The 20,649-nt window shown below is 41.6% G+C and overlaps 1 protein-coding gene and 1 pseudogene across 2 annotated transcripts in view; both read left to right on the plus strand.

The window, feature by feature from the left end:
• Positions 1-843: 843 nt before the first annotated feature.
• LOC142796273 (uncharacterized) overlaps positions 844-20,649 on the plus strand; it is a 60,980-nt gene continuing 41,174 nt past the window's right edge. Inside the window, exon 1 of one of the 2 annotated variants that reach the window (XM_075886521.1) lies at positions 844-1,047. The gene's annotated coding sequence lies outside the window, so the exon portion shown is untranslated. The remainder of the gene's footprint in view (positions 1,048-20,649) is intronic. The other variant, XR_012893686.1, reaches the window with a different exon arrangement.
• Positions 13,110-16,998, plus strand: LOC119170859 (very long chain fatty acid elongase AAEL008004 pseudogene; annotated as a pseudogene).

Raw genomic sequence — 20,649 nt, forward strand, 5'->3', positions numbered from 1 at the left:
AAGAAGAGACTAGACACGATGGAACTTACAGCACTGCAATACTTTCAGAGATCATGAATTACTGAAGGCAACAAACAGAAAAGGAAACACCAAAAGCACTACGTTCGAACAGAATCACAAAATATTTTTGACGACAAGCAAGATTTTTTGACGTCTTTGCCGTTGGGTTTGAAAACGGCAGTCAAGGAAATTCCATATACGAAACTTCAAAGATAAAAAATGTTATGGTCGATTGCTGCGACAAAAGCACATTGATTTAAACTCACCATTGCGGAGTAATGGCAGAGGTAACGTCCGTTTCATTTTTTGGTAATGGTAACAGTTTACCATTTTTTTCGGAGTACGGCGGTAATGCGTTCGTTCTTTGAGTAACAAGTAACGTATTTCGTTACTTTTTTTTGGTAACATGTATAAAGCTGGAGCAGTGTAACAGCGTCTGCAACCTGACGGGTCCCATTGCAATAAGAATGGAATTTAACAGTCTATACAGTATTTTAATGTTTATGCTTATGCAGCTTGACACTTTTAATCAGTGAAAATTCAACAGGAGCACTGCAGCGACACCTAGCAAATGTCGTAAAGTGGGGGTACAACCAAGAGCTTTCATTCAAACCAAAAGCAAAAGCATTAGGGCGTGTCAAGCATCTCAGAACTCAAGGTCATGTACAGCATCGGAACATCACGAGCAATGTCCTTGGTCAGCAACACGTAGTAGTAAGCAAGCTAATCTCTGCCTCGGGCACGCGGCCTTCCACGAGCAGCGACATGGCTTCACCCATGGCCTTACAAGACCACGACCTCATTTTGCTACGATTACATCAGTGTGATGTCCTCTACCAAAGATTACGTCACTGTGATGCCATCTAGTGCGATGCAATCGCTGCAGCGGAGCGCTTTGAGCCGTGCTTTCATGGCCAACAACGATGTTCGATTCTATGCGTATCCATGAGGTTGGAGTGTGAATCGAAGCCAGGTAGTCTGCGAAAGAAGTACAGCGCGTTGCTTGAAACTGCTTCGGCACAAGACACTGCGTAACAGCCAAGCAGGGTAAGGATTCTCCTTAAGGCATTGCGTGGCACAAGCGTAAAATCATGCCAGGCGTCAAAACATCTTGGGTGGTCAACGGGTAGGTTATTTGAAGGCCCACCCACTACAAAGCGCTCAGACATATTGAAACGTAACCAGCTGATAAAGTCAACAAAAAGCAAAGGGATCGAAAAGTCGTGTTTTTCCCCGGTAGGACGCGCTTAGCGCGTAGAGGACGTCTCCCACGTAAGAAGGTGCCCTACAACAACAACAAAGTGAGCAGCTGCATAGGTTCACATCTGCCCTACAGACACGTAGTGCGCCCTTCGCTAATTTGGATAAAAAATTGTGGTGTAATGGGCTCTTAACAACTACGATTCCAGTAGAGACATTTTTGGATAGCTTGAAATGACAAGTGCTACACGCATATTCTCTTTTTATATTACGGCATGGTTAAGGCATAGACAGAGAACCGATGCGCCGCTAGCACTGGAGAAGGCTTGCGCACTGGGCCTGATCTCGAAGGTGCAGCTCAAGCGTCCTCCGAGTTTCAGAACGCAAATTCAAAAGCATTAGTTCCTGCGTTGAGCGGCGTCACTGTGGCCATTGCTGTTGCTGTTGGTGGCATAACCCATAGAGTTCAAAAATGTATGCAATGGAAATAAAAAACAATGAAATTACTAAACAGATAGACATTTTTGAATGGTGTTTGAACCCGTGCCCTTTGCATGAGAGTAGTCAGTATTCTGCCACAGGGCCACGGTACCACTTGAAAGTCGTTTGCAAAAAGACCCTATTCAAGTCTTTGGGCAAAGAGAGAGAGAGAGAGAGAGAGAGAGAGGGCGACTTTATTAGAAGGCATAATTGTAAACCTGAGCTAGTTCACTCTAGCCTGCTATTCAATATAAATGATCAGAGAATGTGGAAAGAAAGAGGAATGAAGGATGATGATTGGGACAGAAAGAGGTAGTGCGTATGTACACCAGCCAGTGAGTATAGCACCTCACGGAAATCGCGTTAAGCTATGCAGAAGAGTAAAACGGAAACCTAAAGAAAGGAAAAATAGGTTTCTATGCCTACAAGTTTTCTACAATGATTAAAAATTGAAAATTGGTTTGGAATTCAGCTAATAAATTAATTGGAATAAACAGGCCACTGTTCCTCACGATATAAAGATAAACAACAATAACTATATATGTATATGTAGTGGCAAAGCACTAGTGAACAAATTTAACCTTTATTTCAATAATGCAGATCTGATCATCAATTACTATGATGCAAGTGTCTGTCCTCAAACCGGCTGAATGCTAGACTCAATGTCTACTCGCTATTTGATTGTTTTTAACACCTGTTGGCGAGGAGGAAGTAGCCACTGCTATATGCTCACTAAAAATAGTTCACTAGGTGAAGATGGCATTGCCGTAACACCTATTAGGGCAATTATTGATTTAATTGTCACTTCTTTCACTTACATATGCAACAGGGTCTTTCTGACGAGAATTTTTTCATCTGCTATGAAAATATCTGACGTAAAAATTAATTTTGGAGGAAGCAAAAAAAAATGAAACTCAAAATTGTCAACAAATAATATTATTACTGCTTTTCTCAAAGGTCGTTGAACGCTTGATTTATGAAAGGGTGTATTGTTTTATATCAAACGGAAATATAACTTGTGAGGAACAGTTCCGATTTCAGCCAGGTAGATCAACCCAGACTGCCGTACTCCGTATTAAGGACAGCCTACTTCAAAACTTTGAATAGAAGCTTTACACTGTAGGAATATTTCTGGTCTTCCGTAAGGCTTTTGATTCAATAAAGCATGACATAATAATTAACTAGCTATATATGTATGGAATACATGGAATTGCGCTCGACCTAGTGAAACGCTACCTCTGGGCAAAAAAACAAGATGTCCAGCTTCATAATTTTAAATCTCACTTGGTTATAATTAGGTATGGAGTTCCCATAGCATCATTACCGAGTCCTTTAATTTTTCTAATATACAATAATGACATCGTAAGCATTCCTTCTAAACAAAACATAGTCATGTACGCCGAAGATGCCTATGTATTCTTTTCTGGTTTACATCTTTATTATATTTAGACAACTTCAAATTTTTGATTGGTTGAACTAAAATTATGGCTTGGAGTCAATCAGTTAGAAGTGAATAAAAAACAACTAAATTTGTGCTCTTGAAGCAGAAAAATAGACTTGCAGATCATACTATTTCTTGAATTTCAATGGTGAGAGTATTTCTCAGGCAAACAAAATTCAATTCCTGGGCTTATGTTTTCAAAGCGACCTTAGTTGGTCCGAGCATGTGAATAACCTTCGAATAATGATAACAAATTCTATTGGTTCAATTCGATGAATGCAGCATCTACATCTAGGGAGAGTGAAACGACAGCGGTACTTTTTTTTATCTATTCACAAATAGTGTATTGTATTCTAGTTGGGTGTACGCGTAACCAAACAGTGGAAGCAATATTCTCCTCCGAAAACGTGCACTATGTCTGCTAACTACCTCGGTACCCACTTATACGTCCCTTTTTTATGTGCACAACGTTATACCATTCCCACAGTGCTATACGGTACAACTAGCCATGTTAATCTATAATAAAACTAAGAATAACTTTGAGTTTTTCTGATACATACTTAAGCAGATACATATATAAGAGGCAAATATACGTACTGTTGCGTTGGTGGGCCCGATGTCTTGGACTAACTATGGCATACAGTCATTTGATAACCGAGTTGTTTTACTATGCGACAAGATTCCTGAAGTAATAAAATAGGCTAGGGAGACGACAAACATTACTAAATTTAAGAAGCGAATCACGAATGTAATAATTTAAACCCACTTATAGGGTGCGTGTGCTGAAGATTGGTAATGTATGAAATATATTTAGTGTAGTCATTTTCTTTATTGTTTTTATATAACACACAAATTGTATGTACTTCAATATATGGTAATGGTGCTGACAATGTCTTTTATTTAGCTCTGTCTGAATATTTAACCGATATTTTTTGTTTGTTGTAGTGTCCATCAATTTTTTTATAATTTGTATGTATAATCTTGAATATTTCTACGTGCGGCTTTGTTGTACGTGCCCGAGGTGCCTCCCGAAGTTTGGGACAAATCAGGAGAGACTCTCTCCTTTTGACCCCTTTGTGGGCATTTTCGTGAAAAATGCCGAAACAAATAAAACATAAAAATAAAAAAAAATTATTCACACAATGTCAACCACGCAGTGAGTGCATGGTTTAAAGTTTCCCACCAGGCTGCTGGTGAGAAATATTTTTTCGGGGGTAGGCACTTGCGTAGGGGCTTGACTGTTTAAGAAAAAACCTATTGTCATAATTTATGTTTGCTAAAACATATCTTTCATCAAACTTTCCGGGAGGGAGCCCAAGGGCACCACGCCCTGGCAACCGGCCAGCTTCCCACCGGTGAAAAGTGCTCAGCCAGAATTCTTCATCCAAATTAGCCACATCCAGCATAAAAAGCGTGCACATAAAATCGGGACCCATTATTTATTTATTTTATTTATTTCAGAAGTACTGCCAGCCTCACACGTGAGGCCTTAGGCAGGGGTGGGTGATACAAAAAAGGAAACATATGAAGATACAACAGGAAAGGAAACACGTCACGTAAAGCTACATCATCAAGAACTAGTGCATCAAAGTAAAACGCTTGCACTTACACAATTGTAGTGGTTTACGCGTACACGTACAAAAAAAAACTATGATGACAAACATCTGTACACTCAGAACTAAGAAACAAACATCATATAACAGTTCAAAAATCGGCAACATTTCAAAAACACAACGCATTGATATGAGAAAAGTGATAGAAAGTGGAACATAAATGTAAGCCTGTTCAGGATGCGCGGTGGAATAATAGAGGGCGAAGCGCAAAGAAAGATCATAGTCAAGTGGGTTGCTGGTGTTTAAGTTTTTCCACGAACGACTGAACGGTCTCGCAGTTCACCAGATCGGCAGAAAGAGCATTCCAATCAGTGACAGTGCGTGGAAAAAATGAGTTTTTAAAGGCTTTCGTTTGACAGGAATATTCCTTCAGTTTTTTTGAATGCTCGGAACGAGTTGATCGGCGGTGAATCGTTTTTATATACGCGTGCTTGTCTATGCGTAGCTTGTCGTGGTAAAGCAGAAACATGTACTTTAATCGATCGTGTTGCCGTCTTGCCTGCAATGTATCCAAGTCAGCTTTTTTTAACAGTTCACTGGGTGATGTAAGAGCACTGTAACGATTATATACAAATCGGATTGCTTTTCTTTGAATCATTTCAAGTGTTTTAATATTTACTTGGCTATGAGGGTCCCAAACCACAGATGAGCACTCGAGGATTGGACGGATAAAAGTTTTATACGCAATTAATTTTAACTTTGGAGTGGATTTGCGCAAAGAACGTCTTAGAAATGCTAGTTTCTGTAAAGCTTTCTTTTCAATGTAGGCAACATGCTCATTCCACTTAAAATCTGCACTTAATACAACCCCCAAATATTTATAGGTTTTAACAAACGATAGTTTTTGACCATTTATGGAATACGAGTGTTTCAAAGGAAGCCGCTTGCGCGTAACGGTCATAGCAACCGTTTTCTTTTCATTAATCTTCATTTGCCACACTGCACACCAAGAAGATATTTTTGTTAACGCTGCGTTTAAAAGAACCTGGTCGTCTGCACTACGTATTTCCTGATAAAGAATGCAATCATCTGCAAATAACTTGATAGAAACCGGGATGTCATTGGCGATGTCGTCTATAAATACTAAAAAAAGAAGTGGCCCAAGCACAGAGCCCTGAGGGATTCCCGATTTTACCGGTCGTGAATCAGACTGGACGTTATCTATAGAAACTATTTGATTTCGACAAGAAAGGTAGGCCTCAATCCATGAAGTTATTGTGCTGTTTTTTAGTATAGGTTTAAGTTTCGCGAGAAGTTTTGGATGCGACACGCGATCAAATGCTTTTTCGAAGTCTAAGAAAACCATGCTTCGCCTTTAAAAGTTGAACGCAATAGCGATATTCTGTTCCTTTAGTGCGTACTTCAAACACAATGGGAATGAAATATTTTCGAGCTGGAGATGCACCAACTACGTGGCCCAAAGTGTGAAGTAGCGTGTGTGCTTTTTGTAGAGGGTGAGCGGCTTTAAATCATGAAGAAATCATGATAATTTTATGTTGTAACGCCCGATGGCAATGTACGCTTGTACTGTGCAATATCGCAGCAATATATCATGCTGTGATGTAAATCATGCATACAGGACGCGTGTGTTTGTGAAGCATGAAAGTTACTTTCATTGTGTTTCTAAGCAGAGGAAGGTATGTTCACTGTATATTCTCTTCTCTCCTCGGCTATACCGCTCTACAATCCTCGATCTTCAATATCATGATGTGTTGAAACGGGTGTAAATAATGCATGTATCTCCCGATTCAAAAACACTCTTTTATAAACATCATTCTGAAACACTAGCCGTTAAATCTTGGTTACAAAGAAACGGTATTTTTGTCTCGTCTGTAAATTTCCGTCTCTGTGATGTACCAGAAACAATAAAGCATTGCTTCGTTACCTGCGAAGAAGCCATTCTCTTCTGGAATCTTCTTCAACGAACTCTATAAAAATTTTGTAATTGTTCTTCTATATCTTATTACAACATCTCTTGATGAAGTGGCGTGCGATATGTTTTTTTCTGTCGCTATGTACAGTATGTGGTAGACGCGTATGCAGGACCTCAACGCAGAGCCGAAAATCATTTTCCGCACACATTTCCTCTAGTCTGGCTGTTCATTTAGAAATGTTTATAATGAACTTGACTTTCGATTGGCCTGGTACCCCTTTTTCGTAAGGTGTTTAGCGTGGCCATTTTTCCTGCACAGCGCATGATGACGAATTTTCCCTACACAATGGGACTTTAGCCTTGGAGTTTTTTCTAAGCAGTGCTTGTGCGCTTATTGTCGCTATTCAACTGCAACAGTACCCATCTGTGCTTTTTCATACGCATTCTATTAGGTACCATGTTAAAGAAAGTGGCGTACCGCTGTGGCAGAACACCTGCTTGCCACGCAAACGACCTGGGTTTGATCGCCACACAGACCCCCGAATCTTTCTTGATTTGCATCTTTCTTGATTTTTCGGTCACGCAGAGATTCTCAATTTTGCGGTATTTAAAGAATATAATCTTGTCGTTTCAGAACCAACAATACCCACGCTGACACCGGAGTTCATGCCAAACGAGCTCTTCAACGCTCTCACGTGAAAACGTTACAAATGTGCAAAAGTTGGCTTATTTGGAGAAAGATAAATAATGAAACAGTAGGCGATGTCCTAGCTCACATAAATGTGATTTATGGCATAATCAGTATCTTGCAAAACGCCAGAGCTTCAAAAATAATTAGCGTTGGCGAAAACGTAGCTGCGCTCTCGATTCGCGCCATGCATTATTGCAACCAAATGGTCTTTTTTTCTTTTTTAGACGAGGATGCCATTTTATTATTATGGTAAAGAGAATCAAGTCGTTTATCGGCCGAAATACATGCTCTGAGCGTGCTTTATTTCTTGCTTCATTGTCTGTTCAAGTCCAAGACAACTGGACAAAATGAATTGAGCAGAAGGAATGCAGTGCCCCCGTTTGTTTCTTTCACCGGGGATGATTCCAGATAGCCTTGGGTAGGGAAATGGGCAAAGAATGTTACGTGCGTCCCACATCAGAACTCCCCAAACAGAGCACATTGTCTTTTTTTTCTTGGAGTGCACACGACGTTGGAATTCACTGTGCGAGTTTCTTTATTATTCAGCGAGCGCCACAAATAAAGGAATAAGCCGGCATACACAAAACTAAAGCACTTACTATGCGCTGTCATTGTCTTTTGTAGTGATTTGTGTATTGATTTCTTGCACTGAAGCGCCCTGCCGCTGTGGTCTAGTGGCTAAATTTCTCCGCTGCTGACCCGCAGGTCACGGGATCGAATCCCGGCTGCGGCGGCTGCATTTCCGATAGAGGCGAAAATGTTGTAGGCCCATGTGTTCAGATTTGGGTGCAGGTTAAGAAATCTCAGGTGGTCGAAATTTCCGGAGCCCTCCACTACGGCATCTCTCATATTCATATGGTGGTTTTGGGACGTTAAATCTCACATATCTATCTTGCGCTGAAGTGTACAATTGCAAGTATAGATATGTCTGCTACAAGCTTGTGTTAAACCAACAGTTCCCAGGAACTGGTCTTGTATGGACTCCCTCTTCCCTCCTTTTTTTTTCGTCTAAATACCATGCTGGTTGAGCGCAACTATAGCACAACCCACCCTTTGTTCCTTTCTGTGCAAATATACAAATAAAAACGTAGTATAGCTTGATTTGAAAGAGCGGTAGATCGCTAAAAACAAACTCAGGAAAGGCATCCTTCGTTGTCAGACATGTGCATGTGTTGAGGCCATCGTAGTTTACGAAGCAGCGTTATAATAAAAACTTGTTTTCTTCTTCACAAAGCATTGAAAATTTCTGGATTAGAACCATAGGCACTGACAGGGTTCGTCATAGAGGGGGTGGGGGGTGAAATTATATCGCAATGCAATTCCACGAAGCGAATGTGTCGGGCTGACTTAAACCCACCTCCTTTTTCTGGGCGACTAGGGGAATGGCCTCCTCTCCACAGCCTTCCCCTTCCCCTCAGGGAGGCCCATGCCTACAACACGTTCATAGTGCTCTTTTATTTCATCACATTGATTACTGTGATCAATTCGGATGATTCTCATTATTTTATTATATAGAAGGAAGAAGAGACTTCATACCAAATACCACAGAATCGTGGCCTAAGGCCCAAGAGATATACATTTATGTAACGTAATGGCCAAAGAAACTAAACCAAGTTAACGGGCAATAATTGAAATACACTGGTCATACTGGTGTAACGTTATGCATAAGAAGTAAATGAAATGATAGAAAATAGAAAGCTGCAACAAAAAGTACTCCGCTGATTTAAACATACACTGGGAAATAAAAAGAATAGATCTGAACACTTTCCTGAAAAACATTTTTTATGCTTTTTAGGCGCTAGGGTAAGAGGCGACTATAGCCTATTTCATATTTGTTCAAAGCTATTGGCAGGAGCAATCGCAGGGTTTGACTTCCGTAGCCGGCTCCTCTACGGGGAAGAGTCCACTAATTGGTAATTATACAGTACAAACAGTTTTGTTTTCAAGGGTTTAGCTAGCTGAAAATATCTAGGACTCTATTACGAGAGGTGGTGAAAACCGAAAGTAATACAGTGGCTGATGTTCGAAGGTAGTAGTGACGCGGATAATAATATATCTAAGAAAAAAAAAAACTCTAGTACTTTGTAACCAATGCCGGCAATATATCTCCCAGCCTTCTTTTGCAGAAGAAAAAGTCTCTTAAGATTAGATCCTGATATTGTGCCCAAAGCCAAATCGCAGTAGGTGTTTTGTGTGCGATTGAATCGCAGCATGATAGATTGGTAGCTTAAAGTGATTTGGGAGGTAAAAACGACTACTGAAAGGAAAAAAAATGTCCAATCCAATTTGTTTTGAACGTAAGCTACGCATTTGTTCATCTCATTGACAAAGGAAATACTACATCAAGTGGTTTAAAAGAATCTGTTTTGTCTATTGGATTTTTCAAAGTTCTAGATGTTTTGTAGGGGCAACCACTATATTTATTGGCGGAAAACAAACAGCTCTAATGTTTTTTTGCAATTTATATGCCATACTTTTTTAATCACCCTTTCATTGAACGCTTTAAGCACAACATTGCCTCTCCATACAAGCTTGACGTGGATGAGACCACTGAGAAATATGTTTGTATTGTCGCAATAAGGAATGTACTGTGGGTCACATGAAATGTTGATTCTGTGAATCATACAGAAAATAATAGAACTGAGTAAGCTACTTCAGATAACACCACATTTTATTTCCCCAACTGCCGATAACTGACCATCAACAGCAACTGCTCTAGAAGAATGGTAACTAGGGCGAGTGGGTGCTCAACGATAACGTAACGGCGCAAAAAACTGACAGAAACGTTAAAGGAGAGAAAAAGACAGACAAGCGCAGAGTACCAACTGAAGCTTAATTGCAAGAATGAGTCGAAATAAAGAAAGCGATCAAAAGCAAGAGAGGGCGAAGGAGGAGGAAAATAAAAGCACGAGCGACCAAAATAACAAAACCTAGGTCAGATCATACATAGCCCGCCCGGCATGCAACGTAGCTTCATGATTTATCATGCAAGGTGACAGAGGGAACAAGACTAAGAATCCCTTTGAATGTGCACCGCCTAAATAAGTTCGCGCAGGAACTCTTTGGTTCTTTTGTCGGAAAAGAACGGAAGCGCCGCTGAAGAGCGGTGCACAGGCACATTTGTTACAGTAGGATGCTAGATGAAGGCCGGAGTGGCCTTTCAGGAAATGATAATGCTCTCGAAGTCTAACATTTAGACAGGGGCCTGTTTGGCCAGCGTATACACGATTGCAAGCCGGGGGTACGTAGTAGACAACACCGTGATACAGGATACACTGCTACGGACATGAATGACATTGCATTTCTCTTGTTGGATATTTTGCTGGTTTGCCAGACGTCTGTCTACTTTGGTAAATAAAAAAAGAACATCTCGCGAAAAGGACGTTGATTTGAGTATATCACCGAAAAACATCAACCCAAGAACGTTTTATAGCATATACTTATTCAGCTTATGAATCAAAATGTCCTTGATGGAGAGGTGGAACGCTTCAGTGAAATCTATTATTATTCCAAGCGTTATTTTTTCTGGGCAATATTACAAAAATGAATTCATTTTAGAGCTTTATTTGCAGCCCGTTGTTATCTTTAGGGGACGCTGGTTTAAGGTTCTTCAGTGCGGAAAATATCTCGCCCCTATTAGTGCCATACAATGCTAAGGACTCGCCTACAATATGAGAAACAACACTAGAGAGATACAGAGTGAGAATAAAATGAGGAAAAGGCAGGGAGGTTAACTAGAAACAGGGGCATAAGATTTGTTACCTTGCACTAAGAGAAAGAGGATTGGAGAAGTAAGATGAGAAAGAAAGCGAAGAACAAAATATAAGCGCGAAAAAGAAAAGAAGAGAGAGCGGGGTTATATAGCCTAAAGAATAGGCTAATACCACACATAAAGTTCACTAAGGCCTTCACGGATTTTCTGTGCAAAGACAGATCGTCTCGGCTTTCAAGCTGACTTTTCTGGCAAGGGTCTGTCATCAAGGTGAGCTAACGCAGCGGCTAGCGGCCGTCTTTGCACGCTGTAACGAGGACAGTGACAGAGTACATGCTCTATCGTTTTATCGCTGCCACAATGATTGCAGGCAGCACTGAAATACTATACTCAAAGCTTTTTGTGGTCATCCAGAAGACATAAAGATTGTAAGAAAAATCACACACCTTGTCAGCTAATTCAGACCGTATTACCTTCGATAGACATTTTCGCCAATATAGGATCAGGAAGCTTGGAATTCCAACACAGAAGACCTGAATAAAGCTAATATTACGCACTGTCTGAATCGATATAAGAGAAAGAATGTCGCCGATACTGTCTATGAAACCTTGTGTGAGATTGTAAGAAGTTTTATTTACATGGTGAACATGATCCTTTAGTAAGAACACATAGAAAGAGAAACGAAGTAGAAAGGCCAGGATTTGCAAATATTGCCGAGGCAGTACCAAGAAGATGAGAGAGGGATGATTCATTAGAAGGTAGTCAGGCCGGCTGGAGCTACTTCACCCTAGCCTGCTACTATGCACAGAAAAACAGGGAAGGGAAAAGGGCACTTGTCACGTGTTCCAATTTTCTCTCTTATTGCGCTAGAGCTACAGTTTTACCATGCAACTAGAATTGATGAAATAGGATGAGGGAGAGAGAAACAACCAACGCTTATATACAACAACGAGGCAGCACCATGACTTCGCTAGAGACGGCGCCCCCTGATGGGGGCACTCTTCAACGTTTCAGGACGAAATAAATTTCTTTGTCTTTCTCATATATATAGTGAAGTAATCCTCGGTAAGAACAGTAACAATGGAAGTGTTTCTTTAGAATGTTTCAACGGAAAAGGGGACACATTATTCGCTCTAACATTTATAATATTCTGCGCGAGAAATGAAACAGCAAGAACAAAAAAAGAGAGAAAGAGAGAAAAAGGGGTAGGGGAAAGAGAGGGGGGAAAGAAAACAGGAAGGAGAAATTCGCGGGGCCGTTGCGCTGTGCGAGTGGCATCGTTAATGCTTGTTTCCTTGGAAGCGTTGTGGTCCGTGTGTTTGGGTGGCGGTACATTTATGGTAGGTAGCGGCCAGCGAAGAGAAGGGCTTGCGTATTGCGGAAGTGCATGTTTAAGTAAGTCGTCAGACGTGCGGTACACCATCGTGCAGTGATAGGAGCTGTCCAGCACCTTGTCACCGGAGGGTCGAAATTTCCTGAACCTTACACTGTGGTTTCCCTCAGTCCCATCGTTGTTTTGCGACGTAAAACCTTGGCTAATATTATTGAAATGTCTAAATCCTCCAACTGCCATATTGCCCATTGATTATGAAGGCCTTCTAGAGGCACTGTTTTGGGAATGGTCTAAAACTGCTTCTTCATGACACAGTTAAGGGATAATAAATGCTGAAAAACGACCTAATCTTCACTGACACACGATAGTTTTGCAGGAGTCCCCTGTTAGGGGCGTTAGAATTTCAGATAACCTTGTGGTGCTGGAGCCACAAAATGGCAAATTTCTTGTATTTTATTTCAGCAGATGACTATAGAGCCATACCTGAACAATACAGAGTCACAGTTTATCACCGTGCAGTGTTTGCGAACGCAGGACAATAGGGGAGGGATGTGGTGCGGTGAGAGAGGGGAATGGGTCTGGTGCCAAGCCAACGGGCCGCAACGAGGCTGGCAGACTGGGATGGGAGAGGAGCATCACTAACTGAAGGTCGGGCGACAAGTTTTGCTGCGGAAGCTTGATGACCTTTATCCGCCTCAAAAAAGAGGGTTACCCGTCCTTGTGATTGGTGTACTTGGCCTCCTTTCCGCGGAGTTGGCAAGTCGTTAAATGAATGCACACTTGTGGCTGAGCATCAATGAGTAGCTGCAACGCGTGCTGGTGCTGAGAAAACCAGCATGACGGCATCTAACAGCTACACCTTATAGTACAAGAAAAGTTCTGTTGCAGTACTACGGTGATTCATAACGTACGCTAGAAATTTCTAGCAGCGACAATGGGTTCCTCATCGACTTCATCATTCATGGCCGCCCTGGCAGATGAGCTGATCTTAGACCGGGATCCGCGTACCGCCAACTGGTTCCTGGGCGGAAACAGACTGTTCCTTGCCTCGCTGTTCATGGCCTACGTGTACGTGGTCAAAATTGGAGGACCCCGCTTCATGAAGGGCCGGAAGCCGTACGACGGTATCAAGCCGGTAGTTATCATCTACAATGCCTGCATGGTGGTTCTCAACGCCTATTTTATGACTGCCTTCCTCTCAAGGACATACATGGGTGGCGGCTACAGCCTGTTCTGCCAGGGCATTGACTACGAGGCCCGTGACCACATAACCATGAGCCTTCTGAACCTCATGTGGTGGTACTCGCTGGTGAGGATCGCCGACTTCTTGGACACACTGTTCTTTGTCCTGCGGAAGAAGGACTCGCACGTGTCGTTTTTGCACGTGGCCCACCACATCATCGTGGTGTACAACGGCTGCTACGGAGTTGGCTACGGTCCGGACGGCCAAGCGGCACTTTCTGTTATACTCAACTGCTTCGTGCACGTCATCATGTACACCTACTACTTGCTTTCCCTGCTAGGACCGACCGTGCAAAAGCACCTCTGGTGGAAACGCTATCTGACACAAGTGCAGGTCGTCCAGTTCTGCATTATTTTCGTTCATATGCTCATCCCACTGTTCTACAACTGCGGCTATCCGAGGCCACATATCTACGTCTTGGTGGGCGAGGCAGTGTTCTTCTTCACCATGTTCTTGCGCTTCTACTTCAATGCCTACCGGGACAGGAAAAGCCCCAGCAGACAAAATGAGGACAGCGATCACGGCAAGAGCAAGGTTAACTAAAGGTGTTCACTTAGTCAATTCTGTGATACGTCTATTGTGACTTCGTAATTGTCGCTAATCTGCAATGTAAGGGCAAATACAGGCACAGCCGAGAAGGCTGAGTAGTGCATTAGTGTTAGATATTTTTGAATGCAAGGTGTTCTTTAGCGAACTTAAGGCGCTTTGATCAATGATATTTGAGTAGGAGTGGACCGAAATTTGTATGAAAGTGTAAGAGATGGCAAATTTCACCGCGCACGAGCATAGGAACAAACGGGAAAGAGTTGAAAAAAGCGCGGACTTCGGAAAGCTCGAGCAACTAGCTCAAGCTTTTCTACACAGGGTAAGAGAGTTTGACTAATACGCCTGCCTGGTCGTGCCTGCGGGATCATATCTCAAGAACATTCATGTATCTTCTGCAAGATAACAACAGCGAATGTAACTTGGCAGGTATTTTAAATCAATTTTGAATTTTGTATGAGTGACCGACTCCATAGCACTATAGACACCCTCGGATGTGACCCAGAGGTGACCCCTTACTTCCCTCAGGTCACCACGCTGCGGTCAACAAAACAAGTTATCATGACGTCATGGCCACCATTTTTCTTTTGCCGTGTTAGTTCCCGAAGTCTATATTTTACGGCGGCTGGTTGTGAGTGCGTGGACGTGGCGCACGCTTAGAAAGTATTTTGTTTGGTGACATTCCAGTGCCGTTTCCTATTCGAAAATAATTCTTGATGCGGATCGTGCGGAAGTGCGTCACAGTTCTGTGTGATGACGTGGTCAAGAGTTGCAAACGCTAGGTGGCGACAGTTGCACCCAGTTTTTGGAACTATCTCTAACCGAAGTTGAAACTGATCGGTAATGAGGGGCCGGTAAATAATTATCTATCCCGTGTTGCAGCAAAGAATGTGTCGTGTCATGACTAACAGCCCTACAGCAACACAGTGCAGCAGAAAAATGCGAGGCCAAAGTTTTTTTTGTCAGTATAGGTTTAAGCCATTTCATTCATGTGTTACACATTCGTATACCATGGTTGACGGCATGGAGGTATGCGCCACAGGTGATTCACAGTTTATATCTAGCCAGGAATAGCGAGAACAGAAACCGGTAATACATATTTGAGAGCTCTAAAGGAAAATCACGTTAGCAGCGTTCACCCAATAAGTGCGAAGAATAAAGATCAAGATCCCAGCACATATCGAACCCAAGCATTCTGATTTTTTAAAATTATTTTACCATGCAGCTACGCACGGTCTTCGAACTGCTTTGGAAAAGAAAACTTTATTCAGGGATGTTTGTGAAACGCGAATCGAGGCTGCAGCGCGAGCTATTTAATTTCATAAAGGTTACATGTTTAATATAAATTGTTAACGCTTCAGAGCACTATACGCACTTTGCTATAAGGGAGAACCAAAAGCTGTCCTGGGTACACATCACCTGCTTAGGTGAATTTTAAAGCCATCATATGTACTCCTATGAGACAGGTGTCATGTCGTGTTACCGTCAAGTGCAGTGAAGTGTCATTCACTGAAGTTGGTCGACGTAAAGCTATCCAGGGCTACCATCCTCACAAGTGTAGGGGCTACACATAAGCCTATACTTCTTCTTGTGTTGCTCATATCTATGTTGCTGGTGACATTGTTGCGGAACTGTAGCAAATTATTTATACAATTATTTATACAAAACACATGCGACTATTCAACATACGTTGGTGCATAGAACATTTGTACATAGTTTTTAGCGTCATTTCTTAACGGTTCGCTATATCAAAATGTATCTTGACTTCGTCCGCTTCACATAAAATTGATTAATATGGTACGTGCAATCTGCCGCATTTTGTTTCCTGTAAGATGGTATTTATTGAGGTTATGAGGTTCCAATGAAAGAGGACTGCACGGTTAAACACTCCAAGGCTGGCAAAGATGGCACAAGGCCCCCGCGCAATCACAGCGCGGGTGTTTTCCTATCCACTTTCACAAGCGCATAGCCGTTTATGCATGTGCTCCACAACAATATTTTTCCGTCATGAAGCATAGCTATCCCGGTGACTCACTGATTAGGTACAATGACAGAGTCGTAGAACGGCTTCTGCCGGTCGACATTCATGGTCTCGCGTCCTCGACGGTGCAGGTGTGGCGGTTGTGGGAGGGTACTCTGACTTGACGTAAAAAGCGTTTGTTATACCTGTTGATTATGAGAGACCTCATGTGTACTGATAAGCTGAGCGCTCATAGGGCTTGCAAATGAAGGTAAATAATTAGTACGAGAATACGCGGGCACTATAATATCGTCTGTGTTGAAAATATGCAATTCACTCAAACTAGTCGGGGTGCCGAAAAATGCACAACGCGACATTTTACGACTACAGCGTCTAGGAAGAAAACATGTGGGTTGTGATACTACTTGGTTTAACGGTACTCTTTGCAATGAAGGAAAGTTCAGCCTTTTTCGTCTCTCCCATTCATTTTACGGAGGTGGGTTGGGCAAGAGTTTAAAACTTGACGCCGGGCGATAGAGATACTGACTAGAAAAGGCATGTTTGTGGAACTCGGGAGATATTGTCACTAGTGTTCATATGTGTGGTGAGAAATTAAATGGTAAAAAGAAATCAATGAGATTTTTTAGCCACTTTGCCCGAATCACCATCGCTATTTCGATAGCATGTAGGTGTTTAACAGGGAACCAATGTTGTTCACTGACGATTTTAGGGAGTGGCATGAAATGTGCTACAGACTACTTGTTCATGCATGTAAAATGAACCTAAACGCGTATGGTCACGTGGCAGTTAGCAACGACCCTGTATTTTGTGCATGTTTTGTTTGAGAAAACTCTCAGTGCAAATGTGCTGGCAAGCTCTAAAATAAAATAGTTTTGTTTTCTGCCCAAATCGGGCCAGTTCTGCCTTGTTTTTTTTATCTGCATGATAAGATGAATTTGTTAGGGCTCCGCGAGAAGAACAGACTTATAACTTTGTACTGATTTGCATGGCACGTTGTGTGATTATACAGGGCTGCAAATATTCGTTTGTTCAATATTTGACTACCAAATTGGAATCGTGGCGCTATCCTTCTTGCATCCTACATTCTTGCTGAATAGACCATATCTAGAACGTTAGAGCCTCAATCCGCCGTGATAGTCTGGACGTTGGGGCACTCGACTACCGAGCCGAAGGCCGTGGGATCAAATGCCGGCCGTGGGTTGGTGGAGCCGAACGGCGGAATGCCCGTGTAGTTGGATTAAGATGATTCTTAAGGAGCTAAGAGGCAAATAGAATTTTTATGAAAAATAAAACGGAAGCATTTTACGGTGAACCGTGGGCACGCTACAAAAAATCCGCACCGCCCTCACAATGCCACTGAAAAATGCGAAGGAAGATCTCTTATGAGCGAAAAGTTTACGATTCAGGTTAAAGCGTCAAGAAAAAAAAAGAAAAAGAAAGTCAGTTCATTCCTGCACAGCGATAACAGGCAATTAGGCATCGCCACTACTCAGTACAAAAACATTGCGTATGAGATATTGATAAGGCTTTCAGTAATTACTTTTTTTCGCTCTGACATCATTCTCAACACTGACTGTCATCTTCCCCTTTCCCGACTGCCACAATTCCGCTTCTGATTTCTTACCACATCTCATGAAGTATACGATATCATTCGCAACCTGAAAAGAAGTGCTGGCCGTAATGGTATTCACGCAACCTGCGTAAAAACCAACGCTCATGCTGTTTCTGATATATTGGCATCTATCATGAACCTAGCTTTCAAAAGTGGCCTCTTTACTGTTAAATCGAAAAGAGGCAGAGTTATTCCTGTCATCGAAAACGGTGATCGTACACTAGTATAGAACTAACGACCAATTACGTAATATTCCTTCTCAGCAAAATAGTCGAAAAACCACTAGACATTTGTCTGACGAATTATCTCAATAAATTTGAAATTATATCTTTTACACAACTTAGTTATTGTGAAGGATGTTCCACTGACCTCGATTTGCTATTTTACCCCGCCGCGGTGGTATAGTAGCTAAGGTACTTGACTGCTGACACGCAGGTCGCGGGATCAAATCCCGGCTGCGGCGGGTGCATTTCCGATGGAGGTGGAAATGCTGTAGACCCGTTTGCTCAGATTTGGGGGCACGTTAAAGAACCCCAGTTGGTCGAAATTTCCGGAGCTCTTCACTACGGCGTCCCTCATAATCATATATGGTTTTGCGACGTTAAACCTCACCTATAAATCAATCAATCAATCAATCAATCAATCAATCAATCAATCAATTAATCAATCAATCAATCAATCAATCAATCAATCAATCAACCGCTTTGGTATTTCTAACTGCAATGCTGAAAATGCAATTAATGGCAGCCACTGAACAGTCCTCGTTTTCATAAATTTTACAAAAGCATTTGACACTATGAATCACCTCATCCTGTTCAAGAAGCTCGAAGCAGTAGGCGTAACTGGTTTTGCATTGTTATCCATAAAAAACTACCTATTCAATAGAAGCGTGTTCATTGAGGAATATATAGTTCTGAAAAGAAAGCCCAACGATTGCCAAGTCTGCCTGTTTCAAGGACAAAGCCCTCGTATTGTCATCGGGGCCCAAATTTTAGAAAAGAAACTTTTCTGTATGCGAAGATTTATCGCCTGCAACTGGGAAGCCAGGGCAAAACTGATAAGTTTCCCAAAACCCCAAAACAAAAAGTACAAGTTGTCAGTTGACAAACTGCGCATGAACTCAAAGACCTATATTTACAACATGACGACTGATGGTGTCATGCAGTTTATTCAATAGCTTACGAGCAGTGAACGCACACGTGTTTTGATACAACCTAAACCTGTTCTCATGCGTTCCCCCTTTTCAATACCATTAACTAATAGTCGGAGTATCAAGCCTAAGCGTGCTCAAGCCTCAGCTTTCCGTGAGGACAGTGATTCCGTTGTAATCGCTTTCACCAAAACGTGGCGACAATCTGACATCCATGGATGCGAAGCTCTTTCACGCTCCATCTCGTTTAATATTTGCAGGTGCGATCGCACTTATAAACGAGGGGTGGCATTTTGCTTGGCATTGAATTGCTAACATCAATCGCTATTGATACACATTCTTATCTAAAAATTATGTGAAGTGCTTGCATTACTGCTAGACATCTGTTACTGAACACCAGACTCCGATCAGTCCTTCTCGGACAAGTGGCGTGAAAGCATTGCGAGAGCACTTGAGCTATTCTATGCAGTCGTCTATTATTTGCTCGGTGATTAAAATTTTGCGCTAATAGACTGGACACTGCTATCATTCGCATGTACTGTTTTATCAAGCATCTATGACGTCCCTTTAATTTACCCTATTTCAAGTAGTTACCCATTCTACACTTGGTCTCATTATACTAGACGTCATCTTTACAACAGCTCTCGATACAGTCAGTAGCATAAGATACTCAGATGAATTGCGTGTACATAAATTACTTGAAATCACTATTTTAACAATCCTCTATATTTTACTCGTGTAATGCGAAAACGTACTCGCGACTATAACCAAGCTAATTACGATTGTATTATAACGCAACTATAAGTCCTTTATGTTAACATTCTGATGCCCCATTTCAGTAGCAGATATGTAGAAAGTAAGTGGGTTCTTTTTAGAGATTGACTCACAGAACAGGTATCCAAGCACGTTCACTTATAACATTATCGAACGATAAAAATAAATCATGGTTTATTAGAAAACATCAGCATATGCGAAAGAAAGAAAAGGCGGCTGTAAGATGCTGCGAAGCGTAAGTGCACGCTAGATGCAATTATTACTTATACAAACTACCTGAAATCTTACGGTTTTGCCCTTTGTGAAGTTACAGATAAGTATTCTTTTGAAGACCTTCCCGCACTAACAAAACATTATTCTCATAAATTTTGGAAAAGGATAGGTCAACGTGGCCTTAACAATGATATTTTGATACATAATGCTAACAACACACCATGCTCTGATGCTGACACTCCTGTAGCTTTAAGCTGATTTTTCACATTTGTTTTTACCCAAGAAGACAATTCTAGCAATTTTGCGTTAATGACTTTGACTATCACTTCAACTTACGCGTGCATATTACACTTAATGGCATTGTATATTTGATCAATAACCTTAAGTGTCTTTGTCCTTCAGTGTGAACAAAATTAATTAAAAATACCAAAAAACAGAAGTTCTGGTTCCAGCGTCATCTTATTTCACATGTATAAACAGGTATAATCATCAAGTGAACTGCCCGCTGATTAGAAAATACGAAAGGTAGGGCCCGTTTTCAAAAGTTGTAACAAACATTCGTGCGAAAAGTATTGCCCCATCTAACTAACATGCATTTGCTGCAATATGCTCAAACACATTTTCGAATCACATATCCACAATAACCGAGAATCAAGTAATTTATTCTTCCCAGACCAGCATGGATTTTGAAAAGGCTTCGCCTGCGAGTCATCGTTATTTGAATTCACTACTGACCTTCATTACATGAACATCAACTTACAAACAGATTGCATATATTTAGACTTTTTTT

Source organism: Rhipicephalus microplus, chromosome 2 (genome assembly GCF_043290135.1).
Source record: "Rhipicephalus microplus isolate Deutch F79 chromosome 2, USDA_Rmic, whole genome shotgun sequence".
Lineage (NCBI taxonomy): Eukaryota > Metazoa > Arthropoda > Arachnida > Ixodida > Ixodidae > Rhipicephalus > Rhipicephalus microplus.